Raw genomic sequence first — 18,393 nt, forward strand, 5'->3', positions numbered from 1 at the left:
GCAGTGGGACATTTACGCCTCCAGACTCATAAGGTTCTGTTAAATGAAGCCTTGGAATAAAGTAGAATTAGCTCATCTAATCCTGTTTCCTGTCTGGTTTACTTGGGACAGCTGACAGCTGCTGAGAATTCTCTGGGGCAGCTAAGGGCCGAGATCTGAGATCTTGTGGAGACCACACATGTGGTCTAATCTTGGACTCCATGACCTGCTTTAATCTCTATGAGCAGAGAAGTCACTGTAGCCAGAGGCTACAAGGAACAGAAGAATAACACACCACATCGGTCTTCGGGGGAAAAAAATATCTACTCCCAAATATTATTGTTCTTCCTATTCCGGAGGCTTTTTTGGATAGCGTCAACACTTGGGAGTCTTGTTGTTTGGTACAGGTAGTCCTCGACTTACGACAATCGAGCCCAACGTTTCTGTTGTAAAGTGAGACATTGGTTAAGCACGCTTTGCCCCATTTTAACCACCTTTCTTGCCTCGGTTGTTATGTGAATCACTGCAGTTGAGAAGTCGGTCTCCCGGTTGTTAAGTGAATCTGGTTTCCCCCATTGACTGTGCTTGTCGGATGGTTGCAAAAGGGGATCACGTGACCTTGGGACACTGCGACCGTCATAAATAGGAACCAGTTGCCAAGCACCTGAATTTTGTTCACATGATCACGCGGAGGCTGCAAAGGTCGTAACTGTGAAAAAACGATTGTAAGTCTCATTTTTCAGTGCTGCTGTAAAGGGGAGAGGGAGTCAAGCTATTCTCCAAAGCGCCTGAAGGCAGGACAAAAAGCAACAGATGGAAATTCATCAAGGAGAGAAGCAACCTAGAACTAAGGAGAAACTTCCTGACAGTGAGAACAATTAACCAGTGGAACAACCTGCCTCCAGAATTTGTGAATGCTCCAACACTGGAAGTTTTTAAGAAGAGACTGGACAGCCATTTGTCTGAAATGGTATAAGGTCTCCTGCCTGAGTAGGGGGTTGGACTAGAGCAGTGGTTCTCAACTGTGGGTCGGGACCCCATTTGGGGTCGAACGACCATTTCACGGGGGTCGCCAAACAAGGCTGTCCGCCATTTTTTCCCCCTTTTCTTTGGCCACGCCCCTGGCACCCGGTGATGTATAAGTGGCTGGGGGTCACCACAACATGGGCAACTATATTATGGGGTCGTGGCATTAGAAAGGTTGAGAACCACTGGACTAGAGGACCTCCCCTTCCAACTTTATTACTATTATTACCTGCCCCACAGAATCGCCAAGAGTCGGACATGACTGAATGGATAACATCACCCTCTCAGAGCGCGTTCTTGTTATTTTTCACACATATCTGGTGTTGCCTTTGACCTTGTATTATATCAGTGGTTCTCAACCTTTCTAATGCCATGACCCCATAATACAGTTCCCCATGTTGTGGTGACCCCCAACCACTTATACATCACCGGGTGCCAGGGGCGTGGCCAAAGAAAAGGGGGAAAAAATGGCGGACAGGCTTGTTTGGCGACCCCCGTGAAATGGTCGTTTGACCCCAAATGGGGTCCCGACCCACAGGTTGAGAACCACTGTATTATATAACCATCTTCTTTCCTTATCGTCAGGATCCTCCGAAGACTGATCAACATGTCAAAAGTTGGCTTAATTTCTATAAAGCCGTAAATGCTGAGAACATCAAACAGTGTTTAGCCCTGCAACCGAGCAAAAACAACAACAACAGAGTACCGACAACAGGACTCCCAGATTGCCCTACTCCAAGAGTCAACCAATTCTGAATTAAACCTCAGTCCTCACCTAATTATTGTTCCCTGCATCCCTGCTTTTCTGGGCACCCTCCATTTTGGCTGCATGCAAAAAGCAAAGCGATTTATTATTAGAGGGAGCTGCCAGGCTGCTAAACCACCGTTCCTTGTTTTGTTTGTTGGCAGCAAACCAATCACAGCAGTGGTCGGAGAATAATAGGTCAGTCTGACTCCCAAATTTCTCACCCTGTCCACAAACTCTTCAGAGCTGCAGTATTATACAGGCAGTCTGCAACTTACGGCCACAACTGAGCCCAACGTTTCGTCGTTAAGCGAGTTTTGTCCCGTTTTACGACCTGTCTGGCTGTTTGTCAAGTGAATCACTGCAGGTGTTCAGTTAGCGACACGGTTGTTAAGTGAATCTGGAGTCCCCATTGGCTTTGCCTGTCCGAAGGTCACCAAAGGGGATCGCGCAACCCCGGGGCTACTTGCGACTGTCATAAAACGGGGCAAAACTCACTTAACAACCGTCTTGCATAGCAACAGGAATTTTGGGCTCAGTTGTGGTCGTAAGTCAAAGACTGCCTGTACTTGAACTTTCTTCAATTCTGTCATTCAGATGGGCGTTGGGGAAAATGGCTTTGGCCTCTACAATTATTGCCGACTATAATTACTGTGTTATTATTGAAACAGCTCATTACCCAAAGGCCAAAGAGGTTACAATTTCAACAGAGCAGCTGCACTTATACGATAATCCTAGACCATACATTAAGTCTCTGTATTAAAAGATTATTATTTTTGCTGATATGCTTCCAGCATTGAAGTCTTTTGAAAAACTAAACATAAAAAGGCGGCTTAGAATCATGAGCAATATAAGCCCTTAATAATGGTCAGACACTAATAAAATCCACTATACTATTAGCGGCTACCTGCACCCAATTTTGTGTAGTGTACACGAGGAGTAACGCGTTGCCTCTTCACAACCCACTTCAAACTCATTACTGAATTGCGAAGGAAATCTTGATTTAAGTGACCAATTATGCGGCTGAGCGCCCCTTATTCCCACCTGCCAATTAAACTGTCAGAGTGATGTCATTTGCTGAATGACGTCATCCTATAAACACCGCAGTTTAAATTACACCGACATAAATAGTTGTAGAAAGTTGGCTTGTTGTTGTTAGTTGCGAAGTCGTGTCCGACCCATCGTGACCCCATGGACAACGTTCCTCCAGGTCTTCCTGTCCTCTACCATCTTCTGGAGTCCATTTAAGCTCACACCTACTGCTTCAGTGACTCCATCCAGCCATCTCATTCTCTGCCGTCCCATTCTTCTATTGCCCTCCATCTTTCCCAGCATCAGGCTCTTCTCCAGTGAGTCCTTCCTTCTCATTAGGTGGCCAAAGTACTTGAGTTTCAACTTCAGGATCTGGCCTTCTAAAGAGCAGTCGGGGTTGATCTCCTCTAGGACTGACCGGTTGGATCGCCTTGCAGTCCAGGGGACTCGCAGGAGTCTTCTCCAGCACCAGAGTTCAAAGGCCTCAATTCTTTGCCGCTCAGCCTTTCTTATGGTCCAACTCTCACAGCCATACATTGCAACTGGGAAGACTAAGTTGGTTAGTTGTGTGCAAACTCTGCTGTACAATTGCCGAATTTCTTGGGAGGATCATCATAGCTTTGCTCAACACACTGAATTGTATATATTACTAAAAATCTTGCGTCTGTAAACTTTAAGTGGGTGAAACGGTGCATCATAGGGCAAAACCCTTGCAACGATGGTACTGCAAACTTACAAACTGGATAAACTTACAAAAGGCATCCGAACTGCAGGACATAGAATTATCCCAAAGCATTTGATGACATAATAGGAAATAAATGTTTCGACTGTGTGCTATGCAGTTCCACCTGAGCTACTTTCAAGGAAGATCCATCTCTATTTTTGGGAAGGTCCAAATGGAAACCTAGCCGGAGGATCACTTTTGTTTAAAAGGTTACGACTTGAAAGGTGAATATGACACTTCACAAAAGCTAAAAGGCGTTCAACGGTGTTAAAAAAGAGAGGTATCCTTCATTTTGTCGCTTCTGCAAGCGTTAGTCTTCACCGCCGTGTCATAAAGACCCTGCATCATTGAAATTTCCAAGAGAAAAAAAAAACGCATGATGGAATTCAAGAAAGCTGGTATGGTATATTCAGCTCGGATAATAAGATTTGAATTTTTTTTTTTCTCCAGGCAAGAATGGGATAAATGTCACCCAATTTCTTCCAACCATTTGCAGGCAGCTTTCGTGTCTTGCAAAATATTGCCTTCTGACAAGCTGCAAAATTCATTTTTCTCTCCGGAACTACAACAGCCAGGACTCCCAGCAAACAGTCTGGGAGTGGGTGATGGGAGGTATAGTCCAGTGGTGGCGAACCTATGGCAAGCGTGCCAGAGGTGGCACTCAGAGCCCTCTCTGTGGGCACACGCACCATGTCTCAGAGATGGCAACCATCCCTCTTCAACCAGCTGCCTGCTAACTCGCCGAGGTCCCGCGTGCCTGGATGCATCCCAGCATGGCTGGTTTCCCTCCCCCCTCCGTCCCATCCCTCCTGGCCTTGCATGCTCTCCTTTTTCTGGGCATGACCCATTGCATCGCCTCCTCAGCTGTCGGCCGGCCATCCAACTACAGAGGCAGCTTCTCTGAACTGCTGGTGGCAGGCTATGGAGCCCCAGAGTGGGGCTGTGGCTGCTGACGGACACCATCGGCCCCCATACGCTCACCGGCCTCTGTGTGTGGGGGCTGATGGTGTCAGGCAGCAGTTGCCCCGGCCCTGGCTTACCCTGCGACAATGGCACACCCACCCTACCTCGCCTTGCCTCACCCCGCAGGACGAGCCTCCTGCCCACTGCCCCGCCTGCCAGAGACCCCCTGGATCTCCCCCAACCCTGCCCGGCCCCCACAGGTCTCCCTCCCCACTAGCAACACCGAGGTGACCATGCCACCTTGGCCACACCCAATCTGCCATGACCACAGCCACGCCCACCCAGTGGGCCATGGCCACCTGGCACCCGGAGATAAATAAGTGGGTTTTGGTTTGCGATTTGGGCACTCGGCCTCTAAAAGGTTCGCCATCACTGGTATAGTCCAAATACATCCAGAGTGGGTCAAGTGAGCTGTTCTAAAGCAATGTTTCTCAACCTTGGCTGCTTTAAGATGAGCGGACTTCAACTCCCAGAATTCCCCAGCCAGCATTGCTGGCTGGGGAATTCTGGGAGTTGAAGTCCGCTCATCTTAAAGCGTTGCTGGCTGGGGAATTCTGGGAGTTGAAGTCCACTCATCTTAAAGCTGCCAAGGTTGAGAAACACTAATAGTCAACTTAGGATCACAATTCCCTAAATTTCTGTTTGCTAAGGGAGACATTTCTTGTCACTGTTATTAAGCAAATCACTGCAGGTTGTTAAGTGAATCTGGCTTGCCCACTGACTTCGCTTTTCAGGTCACAAAAGGGGATCCCCTGACCCCAGGACACCGTCATAAATACGAGCCAGTGGCCAAACATCTGAATTTTGATGGTGGGACCATGGGCCCGCTGCAATGGTTAAATGTGAAAAATGGGGCATAAGCCACTCTTTTTCAGTGGCGTTGTGACTTCGGTCATTATATAAACCGCTGTAATGTAGAGGACCGCCTGTATTCCATACAGACATCCATGCAGAAATTATCTGAATTTATAATCCTTCTAATGTCTTATTTTTAATTGATTTTGCAACTATAGGTAGCCCTCAATTTCTAACCTCAACTGAGCCCAAAATTTCTCTTGTTAAGCGAGAGACATTCGTTACTTGGATTTTGTCCCATTTCATGACCTTCCTTGCCACACTTGTTAAGTGAATCACAGCAGTTGTTAAGTTAGTAACACAACGGCTGTTAAGTGTGTTATCTGGCTTCCCCCACTGACTTTGCTTGTGGAAAGGTCGCACTGGGACACGGCAACCATCATAAATGTGAGTCGTTGTCAAGCATCTGCATGTAAATCATGTGGCCGTGGGGATGCTGCAACGGTCATAACTGTGAAAAACAGTCGTTAAGTCAGTTTTTACAGTGCCATGGTAGCTTCGAACAGTCACGGATGTATTCACTTAACACCTAGCCCAGGGCTAGGCAACCTTGGCTCTTTTATGACTCATGGACTTCAACTCCCAGAATTCTTGAGCCAGCCACGCTGAGGGGAAAGGGAGAGGTTTCCAAGCTGAGCCAGGCTGGCTCAGGAATTCTGGGAGTTGAAGTCCACGAGTCATAAAAGAGCCAAGGTTGCCTAGCCCTGGCCTAGCCAGTTTAACCCAGAGAATGCCTGAAGACAGGACTGATCCAAGTTACTTTCTTGTGGCTTGACCATTAGTGATCCCTCTACTAAACCATCTGCTTTTGGTCTGCTTTTCTTTGGTTGAAACTGAATAAAATTAGGCGCGATCCTCAAAGAATTACCTCTGCCCTGTGTCAATGCGGATGGAAAGATTCCCCTTCTTGTTATTATGGTGCTGATATGAAAACTGTTTAGCCTATTGTGCAAGATTTCCCCTCAGCATGGCTGGTTCAGGAATTCTGGGAGTTGAAGTCCACAAGTCATAAAAGAGCCAAATTTGAAGACCCCTAGTTTAAATATTTAAATATTTTTTCCTCACGGTCACATGATCAAAATTCAGGCATTTGGGCAGGGCCAGGCAACCTTGGCTCTCTTATGACTCGTGGACTTCAACTCCCAGAATTCCTGAGCCAGCATGGCTCAGCTTGGAAACCTCTCCCTTTTCCCTCAGCATGGCTGACTCAGGAATTCTGGGAGTTGAAGTCCACCAGTCATAAAAGAGCCAAGGTTGCCTACCCCTGGCCTATACTGTAGGGGTCTCCAACCTTAGCACTCTAAGACTTGTGGACTTCAACTCCCAGAATTCTGGGAGTTGATGTCCATACATCAAGATTGAGAAACACTGCAATTCTTTGTCCCAGACATCAAAATGGAACCAGTGACACCCAAACACTGAATAGGGACATTTCTAACCCTGCAGCTGACCAATGGCCTTTTCAGTGACACTCATACGCTTTGACATTTATCGCTTCCAATTTTAATCGGCTGCACCACCACTGCCATCACACATACAAACACATATGCACCAAAGCACTTCTGTCCGTTAATTGCCTCCCCGTCTAGCCACTGGCCACTCCTGGCTAAAACCGGGCTGCATCTGGAATTGCGATGTTGTCAAAAAGAGTGGCAAATGAGACAAGCCACAATTAATACTCAGGGGGCCAAGATGTTAAGCGTGGGCCCATTTTTCCACAACTGATGCCTTCCTGTCGCGCTGAACAGCTCATTACTAAGGCCACACCTGAAATACTGCATCCAGTTTTGGTCACATGAAAAAAAAAAAAAAAAAAAAAAGGTGTTGAGAGCTTAGAAAAAGTGCAGGGAAGAGCAGTTAAGATGATTAAAGGCCTGGAGACTAAAACATAGGAAGAACAGCTGCAGAATTTGGTTTTGGCTAGTCTAGAGAAAAGAAGAAATAGAGGAGACATGATAGCAGTATTCCAGTATTTGTGGGGCTGCCACAAAGAATGGAGTGGAATAGAATAGATTAAATAGAACAGAATTTGGAAGGGAGCTTGGAGGTCTTCTAGTCCAGCCCCATGCTCAAGTAGGAGAACCTACCATTTCAGACAAGTGGCTGTCCAGTCTCTTCTTAAAAACCTCCAGTGATGAAGCACCCATGTCTGAATGCAAGCTGTTCCCCTGGTTAATTGTCCTCACTGTTAGGAAGTTTCTCCTTAATTCCTGGTTGCTTCTCTCTTTGTTCAGTTTCCAACGGTTGTTTCTTCTCCTGCCCTCTGGTGCTTTGGAGAATAATTGGACCCTCTCTTCTTTTTGGCAGCCCCTCAAATACTGGAATATTGCTATCATGTCTCCCTATCTCTTATTTTCTTTAGACTAGCCAAACCCAGGTCCTGCAGCTGTTCTTCGTATGTTTTGGTCTCCAGGCTTGGATCATCTTGGTTGCTCTTCTCTGAATTTTTTTTCCCCAAAATCTCAACATCTTTTTTGTAGTATGGCGACCAAAATTGGTTGCAGTATTTATTTATTTTATTTATTTATTTATGAGACTTATTACCGCTTTAAGTGCAAGCACTCTCTAAGCGGTGTACACCAGTAAGCAATGTATATATATATTTACACTAGGGTTTTATAAAGCAGTACTAATACTTCGCCTGATCATGATTCTATGCCTCTGTTTATACAGGACAGGAAACAATGGTGGAAACTATTCAAGGAGAAAATCAGCCTGGAATTAATGAGAAACTTCCTGACAATGAGAACAATTAATCAGTGGAACAACTTGCCTCCAGAAGTTGTGGGTGCTTCATGACTGGAGGTTTTTAAGAAGAGACTGGACAGCTACCTGTCTGAAATGGTATAGGTTATCCTGCTTGAGCAGGGTGGTTGGGCTAGATGACCTCCAAGGCCCTGTCCAGCTCTGTTCTGATTGTATTGCGTGAAAATGAAAGAGACTTTGCATTTGTTTAGGCCCAAAAAGCAGAACCTCACTGGACAGGCAGCTAAGGCCCTTGAACCTCAAATCCACCACACATTTAATGTGCTGCGTGAGCAAGGCCCCCACCTCACAGGATCAACCCTCAAATCTATGCCCTGTCAGAATAATCGATGCTGCAACAGCCCTGTAAAAAGCATGCAAGCCGATTCAGCTATTTTTTTCCCCCCAAAGGGTGTGAAACAATATCCGAGGTTCTTCGGATTGGCGACCCACCGAATTACAGCCTAATATCAGATCCCTCTTCCAAAGCAACAGATCCCTTTAAGGCAATCCCTCCGCCGGGATCCTAACGCCGAGGACTCCACGGGGCGATTCCCACAGTTGCTCAAAAAAGCAGCCATCATGACAGGCAGGCAGCTTAGGGCGAGGGGAAGCCTCCAGACCTTGCATTTAAGCCGGGTCTCCCCGCGAGGAAGGAAACCCCAGCTGCGAGGCAAGCCAGGGAAGGTGTGTGTGTGTGTGCAGGGAAGGGGTGTGTGTGTGTGTGTAGGGGTGTGTGTGTGTGTGTGTGTGTGTGTGTGTGTGTGTGTGTGTGTGTGTGTGTGTGTGTACGTACAGGGATTTCTCCGGCGGAGGATGCCAGCGATCCGGGGTGGGGCGGCGGCGGGCAAGGAAGGGAACCCCCTTCTCGGAGTATCCGGGATGGGGAAACCCCCCCCCCGCGCCGTCTTCTTTTTCTTCTTCTTCTGCAAGGGGGTGGGAAGGAGGAAGGCGCAGAAGCAGCGGGCGAGATTGCAGCCCACCCCGGAGAAGGGGAAGGAAGAGCCGGTTGGAGAACGCGTCTTCCACCACCCCCCTCCCGCCCGGAGGGAGGAACCCCCCCACCCCTCCTTGCCTGCCCGCCCGCCGCCGCCGCCGCCCCGGCCGCGCCGTGCAAAGCTGCCAGCCACGCGACACGCCCGGCCGCGGCGGGTCAAGCGGCAACCCCCGGCCAAGGAGGAGGGGAGGGCGCCCGCGCGGCCACCTTCAAGCACGGATCGGAACAGGCTCTTGCAACCTGGCGCCCGGGGACGCCCTCGCGACTGCCCGGCTTTCTGCCACCCTCTCTCTCCCCCACCCACCCCCGCTTTCTGTCTCTGCCTCTCCCTCCCTCTCTCTCTCTCTCTCTCAGCCGCGCATTGCTTGCAACGCAGCGCACATGGCTTTGATTAGGAGGCTGCGCGGCTTCCCAGCCCGGCGGGATTGCAATGCAGGGCACCCCCGCTCCCCTGCCCGGTTGATTCTCCTGCCACCTCTCCTTCCTTCCTCCCCAGGGCTTGCAAGCAGCCTGCAACCGAGAACGGAGCTGCTCGCCTCTCCGTTGCAACGGGCACACTTGCTGCATTCGCCGGGAAATGTGTGTGTTTGTGTATGTGTGTTTGTGTGTGTGACTTGGTCGCCTCCCCCTTGCTCTCCCCTCCCGCCCCGGGGCTGATTCAAGACACCAACCGAATCCTCCGGTGCAGCAAAGCAGCGGTACAGGAAGAGGACCGGGGCGAGGGGTGGGGGGGTGCGGGGTTTGATTAAAGGCAGGCTCTCCTTTCAGTCCGGTGCTCCGCTTCCCCCCCCCCACCACCAGGGAACATCCCTTCTTCCCCCCCCCTCTCCCCGAGAGCCAGAGTTGCTAGCTTTCCCTCCGGATCGATCGCTAGTTTGGCAAAAGCCGCCCCCCTTAAAAAAAAAAAAAAAAAGAGCTGGACCCCCTACTCACGTCCCCTGCATCCGAGGCCCCCGCAAGCCTCCGCGCTGGCTGAAGCTCGGCGCATCCGTGCCTGATCCCCCTCCTCGCTTTTTCTTTTTTTAAAAAAAAAATGCTCCAGATTCGACACCCCTTGGAGCAAAGAGGAGCGAAGCGGGGGGGGAGGGGGGGAAGCGTTGGAAAGCAAGCTTTAAAAAAAAAAAAAAAGGAAGGAAGGAAAAAAAAAAGAGAGAAACCTTTGCTGGCAGGGTCTCCACTGCGCACGCGTCCCCCGGCCCCAGCGATTGACTTCCTAAAAGCAACGGCCGTGCTGCGCTTCTCCGCGTCAAGGGAGCCCGCCGGCCCCCCCTCCCCCTTTCTCGGCCCTCTCTCTTTTTTTTTTTTTTTTGCAAGATCGGGGAGCCGGAGGAGAGGAGGGGAGGGGTGGGTGGGTGGAAGAGCCCACCGGGGCTTGCCTCCGCGGTTCTCTTCCCCCCCCCTCTTCCTCCCTCCTCCCCCGCATGCCTGCCTGCCAACCAGAAGCTGCAGGAGGGAGCTTGGAAGGAGAAGGGGACGGCGTTGCAAAGGAATCCCTTTCCCCTCTGCATTGCATCCCCTTCCCCTCTTCATTGCAAAAATCCCACCCCCTCCCCGCCGGCAAAACTTGCAAAGCGAGGGGGGGGGAAGGTCAGCTTCGAACCCTCCGCCGAGGGGGAGAAGAGAAAGACACGCACGCGCGCCCCCCCCCACACACACCCGGTCTCCCCTGCCTCTAATTTCTCCCCCCCCCCCCCATACAGTCTCCAGCTTGGAGAAAGTTGGAGCTCGCGATGCCGACCTTTCCCCCCCCCCCAGTTTGCTGGCTGGCGCGGGTCCGGATGAAAGGCTTGCGAGGGGGAGAGGGTGACCGGACACGTGTCTTTCTTGGCAGGATGGGTTTGTGCGTGCGCTCCCGCTGGCCCACCAGTGGAGATTCGAGGAGGGTTGAATTGGGGTGAAGTCCCCCCCCCTTTCCCCGCAGCCCTGTCCATCAATGAAGTTTGGCGCTGGGAGAGGCATTCTGCGTGGTCTCTTTTCCTTCCCGTTGGATTGGGGAGGGGAAAATGCTTTGGGAAATGGCCGGCAAGAGCGTGGGTCTCTCGGGAACGTGACCCGGAAGGTGGAGGCAAAGAGTGGCTAGGAGAGGGTTGCCCCTCTCCCTCCCAACCTACCTCGCAGGGCTGTTGTTATGAAGAACAAGAGGAGCAGGGAGAACAAGAAGGATGTACATCTGACCTATGTAAAGCTTTTCGTTTGAGTTCGCAGAATACACTGAATGAGGAAATAATAATAATGATGATAAAGTTGGAAGGTACCTTGGAGGTCATCTAGTCCAACCCCCTGCTCAGGCAGGAAACCCTACACCATTTCGGACAAATGGCTGTCCAGCCTCTACTTAAAAACTTCCAGTGTTGGAGCATTCAATCAAACAGGAGAGTTTGTGCCGTCCATTGATCACATTCATATGACTTGCCCATCTGACAAAACAGCAACATACAAACCAATACTGCACTCAGCAGAGAAAAGAAAGAGGGAGGGAGAAGAGAAGACGAGAAGAAAGGAAAGGGAATCCAAAGGTGTTTTTTCCCAAAAGGCAACTGGCCTTTCTTGGTGGGGTTTTTTTTTTTTTTTTTTGGCCTTTGAATAAAACTGAACTGAAAAAGCTCCTTGGATGAGAAGCAAAATGTTTTCAAAGGAAAAGAAAAAGAAAAAAAAAATCCCCAAGAAAGGTCTGTTGAATTTTGGAAAAAAGCACCTTTGGGTCAACTAAGAAACTTAATAGATGGGAAGGAGGGCAGGCAAGCAGGAAAGAGGGGAGGGAGGAAGAAAGAGAGAGGCAGGGAAGGAAGGAAGGGAAAAAGAATGGATGGAAGGAAGATGAGGGGAGGAAGGGGAGGAAGGAAGAAGAATAGATGGAAGAGGAGAAGGGAGGAAGAAGAAGGAAGAAAGGAAGGAAAATTCCCTTTAGCCCAGATCAAACAAGGTCTCCCTTATTTATCAAATAGAATATTTTGCCATTTGGAATTTCTTTTCACCCATGGTTTGAGAAAAGATGGCCCAAAGAGATTCCTTAAGAAAGGAACACTTGCACAAAATAGTTTGGATCAGAAACCTGATGTTGTGAAATACAACGGAAGGAAAGAAGGAAGAAAGGAAGGAAGGAAGGAAAGGAAGGAAGGAAGGAAGGAAGGAAGGAAGTTGAGAATGAAAAAAAGAAAGGATAGCTGGAAGGAAGGTTTTAAACAAAAGGACGAGTTCATTATTAAATGATCTTTGGTTTCCCTATTAAATTAAAATTACATCTGGCACATCAAGGGCATTTCATGAGTAACAGAAATTGGACAGAGAAGAATTTTATAAAATCAGCTTGTGGAATTCACTGCCAACAGATGTGTTGATCGCTGCTGGCTTAGAAGGCATGAAATGGGGGTTATACAGATTCATATAAGTCTATCTTTCACTGTCAGATCAATTAGACGGATCCCAAATCTTCAAAGGCGGTATGGAGCAGATAGGAAATGTAATTATGTCTTGAATGCTAATGACATGCTTGTGATCTTTTGTGTGTGTGTGCGTGTGCGTGTGTGTGCGTGTGCTGAAAATGGATTTCTGGGTCAGTCTGTTTTTGGAAGACTAATATTTGTCTGAAACTGGCCTGCTATTTTACAGCTTTTGATCTAACAAATTATATAGAGAGAAAAGACAGAATATTTTGCCTTCCTTAGAGAAGGAAGAATTTTGGCCTCCGTTTTTAAAAATGGATCGCTTCTGATCACTCTTGCTCTGTTTGAATTCCTGCCTAACCAACATCATTCCTTTCTTTAAAGAACACCTGCATTCCTTTAAATCCAACTTCTTCTGTAGGAAATATAATAACAACAACAACAACAGCAATAACAATAATAATAATACCTAGGATGCTGGCAGCAACCCGTGTCAACCATCAGCGCCAGTCGATTTGAATGTTCAGTTGACTGAGGTTCACGTCTAATGAATAATAATAAAGTTGGAAGGGACTTTGGAGGTCATCTAGTCCAACCCCCTGCTCAGGCAGGAAACCCTATTCCATTTCAGACAAATGGCTGTCCAGTCTCTTCTTAAAAACTTCCAATGTTGGAGCATTCACCACTTCTGGAGGCAGTTTGTTCCACTGGTTAATTGTTCTAACTGTCAGGAAGTTTCTCCTTAGTTCTAGGTTGCTTCTCTCTTTGATGAGTTTCCATCCGTTGCTTTTTGTCCTGCCTTCAGGCGCTTTGGAGAATAGCTTGACTCCCTCTTGTTTGGGGCAGCCCCTGAGATATTGGAAGGCTGCTATCGTTTCCCCCCTTGTCCTTCTCTTCATTAAACTAGACATGCCCAATTCCAGCAACCGTTCCTCATATGTTTTAGCCTCCAGTCCCCTGATCATCTTTGTTGCTCTTCTCTGTACTCTTTCTAGAGGCTCAACATCTTTTTCACATCATGGTGACCAAAACTGGATGCAGGATTCCAAGTCATCCACAAACTGATAGAGCCAACAGCCATGGTGGACTGGAATTGTAGTCCAGGTAGTCCTTGACTTAAAACTGTTCATTTGGTGATTTGAAAATTACAAATTTTTTACCATTTTTCAGACTTATGAGTATTGTACCATCCCTATGGTCAGGTGATCAAAATTGAGACGCTTGGCAACTGCCATGCACTTATTTATTTATTTATTTATTTATGAGACTTGTATACCGCTTTAAGTGCAAGCTCTCTCTAAGCGGTGTACACCAGTAAGCAATGTATATATATATATATATATCTATATTTACATTGCCCCCAACAATCTGGGTCCTCATTTTACCTACCCCGGAAGGATGGAAGGCTGAGTCAACCTTGAGCCGGTGAGATTTGAACCGCTGACCTGCTGAACACAGTCAGCTAAAGTGGCCTGCAGTACTGCACTAACTGCTGCGCCACCTCGGCTCTTAAGACGGTTGTAGAGTCCCGGGGTCATGTGATCCACTTTTGTGACCTTTTGACAAGAAGAGACAGTGGGGAAGGCAGATTCACTTAACAACTGTTACTAACTTAACCACCGCAGTGCTTTATTTAATAACTGTGGTCAGAAAGGTCATAAAATGGGGGGGGGGAAACTCACTTACCTGTCTTAGCAACAATAATTTTGGGCTCATCTGTGGTTGCAAGTCAAGAACTACCTGCATCGGGAAGTTATTTTGCTTACAGAAATTAGCGAAGTAGACGGCATTATTAATTTTGAAAAAAAAAACATTAATAGCGCAATCCACTTTCTTTTTCTCCCAAACCAGCCCAAAAGCAAACATCTGCATTCACTACCCAAAAGCCAATACAGTCCTGGGTTGTATAAACAGAGGCATAGAATCAGGATCACGCGAAGTATTAGTACCGCTTTATAAAACCCTAGTGAGGCCACCCCTGGAATACTGCAGCCAATTTTGGTCACCAGACCACAAAGAAGTTGTTGAAAAAGTTCAGAGAAGGACAACTAAGACGATCAAAGGCCTGGAGATTAAAACATACAAAGAACGGCTGCAGGACTTGGGGTTGGCCAGTCTAAAGAAAAGAAGAAATAGGGATGACATGACAGCAGTATTCCAGTATCTGAGAGACTGCAACAAGGCAGAGCGGGCTAGGTTGTTCACCAGAGGGAAGGACGAGAATCAATGGTTGGAAACTGAGAGAAGCAACCTGGAATTAAGAAGAAACTTCCTGACAGTGAGGACAATTAACCAGTGGACCAGATTGCCTCCAGAAATCATGGGCGCTCCATCACTGGACATTTTTAAGAAGAGACTGGATAATCATCCGTCTGAGACAGTATAGGTCAGGCATAGGCAACCTTGGCTCTTTTATGACTTGTGGACTTCAACTCCCAGAATTCCTGAGCCAGCCATTCTGAGGGGAAAGGGAGAGGTTTCCAAGCTGAGCCATGCTGGCTCAGGAATTCTGGGAATTGAAGTCCACGAGTCATAAAAGAGCCAAGATTGCCTACCCCTGGTATAGGATCTCCTGCTTGAGCAGGGGGCTGGACTAGAAGACCTCCAAGGTCCCTTCCAGCTTCTATTCTATTCTATTCTATTCTATTCTATTCTATTCTATTCTATTCTATTCTATTCTATCCTATCCTATCCTATCCTATCCTATCCTATTCTATTCTCACTCTGGGTAATCCTCAGCTTATTGCAGGAAACATTTCTGTGGCTAAGTAAGGCGGTTATTAAGTGAGCCGTGCCCAATTTTAATAACCTTATTTTGGCCATGGTTTTTAAGTGAATGGCTGCCATTGTTAAATGAACCGTGCAGTCGCTAAGCAAACTCAGCTTCCTCCATTGACTTTGTTGGTTGTAAGGCAGATGGGAAAGTCGCCAATGGTGATCAGGTGACCCTGGGATATTACAAGTATTGTAAATACATGTCGGTTGCCAAGCACCCAAATTCCGAATCCCGTGACGGTGGGGAGGCTGCAATGATCGTTAAGCGTAAGGATCAGCCATTTCTTCGGTGCTGTGGTAACTCTGAATGTTCGCTAAACGAACAGGTGTACAAATCAAGGACTCCCTCTAATGATTCATACGTGGTGATCTTACAGTTGAAGGAACCTCTATATTTAGGAACAGGAGGCGAACACCGGGGTAACTATCTCTACCCTACAGGTGGTCCTCGACTTACAACCACAGCTGAGCTCAAAATTTCCATCTCTAAGTGAGACATTCATTAAGCCAGTTTTTGCCCCATTTGACGACCTTTTCCTGCCACGGTGGTTAAGTGAATCACAGCAGTTGTTAAGTTAGTAACCCGGTTGTTACGTGAATCCGGCTTTCCCCCATTGATTTTGCTTGTCAGAAGGTCGCAAAAGGAGATCACAGGACACACTGCCACCATCATAAATGTGACTCCGTGGCCAAACGTCTGAATTTTGATCACGTGACCATGGGGGAATGCTGCAACCGTCGTAAGTGAGAAAAACGGTCATGAGGCATTTTTTTCGAGGACGTACCTTTGAACGGTCACTAAATGAACTGTTGTAAGTCAAGGACTACCTGTGTTTAAGGAGCAGGAGGTGAATACCATCTCTGTCATGCTCTGCTTGCAGTTTCAGAAAAACGTGGTGAGTTTCTCTTTTGTAGGGGTGGGGGGAATAATAATAATAATAATGATGATGATGATGACGACAATGATGATGGAAGACACCTTGGAGGTCATCTAGTCCAACCCCCTGCTCAGGCAGGAAACCCTATACCATTTCAGACAAATGGCTGTTCGGTCTCTTCTTAAACACTTCCAGTGTTGGAACATTCACTGCTTCTGGAGGCAGGTGGTTCCACTGGTTAATTGTTCTAACTATCAGGAAATTTCTGCGTAGTTCCAGGTTGCTTCTCCCCTTGATTAGCTTCCATCTGTTGTTTTTGCCCTCAGGTACTTTGGAGAATAACTTGACTCCGTCTTCTTTGTAGCAACCCCTAAGACAGTGATGGCGAACCTTTTAGAGACCGAGTGCCCAAACTGCAACCCAAAACCTACTTATTTATCGCAAAGTGTCAGGGCCGCATTAGCATTGTGGTGCCCTGGGGGGGGGACAGCGGGGGGGGGCATGGCTCACTGGGTGGGTGTGGCTGTGGTAGTCATGGTAGACTGGGTGGGCATGGCTGGGGTGGGCGTGGCCACCTTGATGTTGGCCGTGGGGGGTGCCTGTGGGGCTGGTCAGGATTGGAGGTGATCCAGGGGGTCTCTGGTGGGCAGGTGGCTTTTCCTGCAGGGTGAGGCAGGGGATAGGGTGGGGGTGCCATTGCTGCAGGGCAAGGCAAAGCGAGGCAGGGGTGGCTGCTGCCTGACACCATCGGCCCCCGCACATAGAGGCCAGCCAGCGCATGGGGGCATGCTCTACCACTCTGCTCAAGCTGTGCGAGATGCTGGCGGCAGCGGCGGGCATGCCCACAGAGAGGGCTCTGAGTGCCACCTCTGGCACGCGTGCCATAGGTTCACCATCACTGCCCTAAGATATTGGAAGACTGCTATCATGTCACCCCTAGTCCTTCTCCTCATGAAACTGGACATAACCCAATTCCAGCAAATGTTCTTTATATGTTTTAGTCTCCAGTCCCCTGAACATCTTTGTTGCTCTTTGCACTCTTTCTAGAGTCTCAACATCTTTTTTACATCGCGGTGACCAAAACTGGATGCAGTATTCCACGTGTGGCCTTACCAAGGCCTTGTAAAGTGGTATTAACACTTCACATGATCTTGATTCTATCCCTCTGTTAATGCAGCCCAGCACTGTGTTGGCCTTTTTGGCAGCTGCAGCACATGGCTGGCTCATATTTGAGTGATTGTCCACTAGGACTCTGAGATCCCTCCCACAGTTGCTACTATTGAGCAAGGTACCACCTATACTGTACCTGTGCATTAGGTTTTTCTTGCCTAAAGATGGCCCTTTTATGATTTGTGGACTTCAACTCCCAGAATTCCTAGGCCAGCCATGTAGGCTCAGGAATTCTGGGAACTGAAATTTACAATTCATAAAGGACCCATCATTCCCCACATCTGTACTGGAGCATGCTAATTTAGATAGGTCTGTGATCAGATTGAGGTAAGCACTTTTCAAAGTTCTAACACGAAAATATTTTTGTCAGCACATCAGTAAAGTAGTTGCTCTATCATTTTTTAAATTTTTTTTTTACTAGTGACAGATAAACATATTCAAATGGTGGAGCCGAGAAATGGAAACAGGATCATTTGCAGAATTTTGTTTTGGTTTTAAAGTAGAAAGAACATATTTTTTAAAAATCCTTTCCACGTTCCCCCCAAAATGGAATATCTTACTGAACTGCTTTTTTTCCTTTTTTTAATTATGATCTATGGACTCCCTGGGTTCCTCGATCCACATCTAAGAAGAGAATAGAGAAAAACATGGACTAATTTAAAATTTAAGTTTTGCAAAAAGAGGCCCTTTAGAACAGAGGTGGGCAACTATGTCTCCTTACGACCCGTGGACTTCAGTTCCCAGAATTCCTGAGCCAACATGGAATTCTGGGAGTTGAAGTCCACAAGTCATAAAGGGCCCATACCGTAGTTGCCCACAGCTTTAGAAGCTGGCATCAATAGTGTCCGATTTTTTTTGCTTTGGTGTGTTCCTCTCAAATTGTCCCAAAACACACAACCAGTTACCTACGTAGGAGTCACAGCTATAAACAAACAAACAAACAAAGATGAATGCAGTTTTAGACTTCGTGAACAGTAATAATGCTTTGCAAATTAGAGGACGCAATTCTTTCACTTTATCCTGGTTTGGTTTAGATCCTGCTTGGATCCTGGTCCGGATACCCCATTTTCAGAAGGATGCAGAGAAGCTAGACCATGGCGAGAAAAGGGCCACCGGGAAGG

At 47.7% G+C, this 18,393-nt stretch overlaps 1 protein-coding gene across 2 annotated transcripts in view; it reads right to left on the minus strand.

Moving 5' to 3' along the window:
* The window catches only part of RGS19 (regulator of G protein signaling 19), a 63,774-nt gene extending 53,453 nt beyond the window's left edge, over window positions 1-10,321 (minus strand). The window contains exon 1 of one of the 2 annotated variants that reach the window (XM_039347685.1): window positions 10,224-10,321. The gene's annotated coding sequence lies outside the window, so the exon portion shown is untranslated. Of the gene's footprint in view, window positions 1-9,999; window positions 10,133-10,223 lie in introns of those variants that run through there. The other variant, XM_039347597.1, reaches the window with a different exon arrangement.
* Between the last annotated feature and the right edge of the window lie 8,072 nt (window positions 10,322-18,393).

The sequence above is a fragment of the Crotalus tigris genome, unplaced genomic scaffold (genome assembly GCF_016545835.1).
Source record: "Crotalus tigris isolate CLP2741 ecotype Arizona unplaced genomic scaffold, ASM1654583v1 scf7180000017536.10889498, whole genome shotgun sequence".
In the NCBI taxonomy this organism is placed as follows: Eukaryota; Metazoa; Chordata; class Lepidosauria; order Squamata; family Viperidae; genus Crotalus; species Crotalus tigris.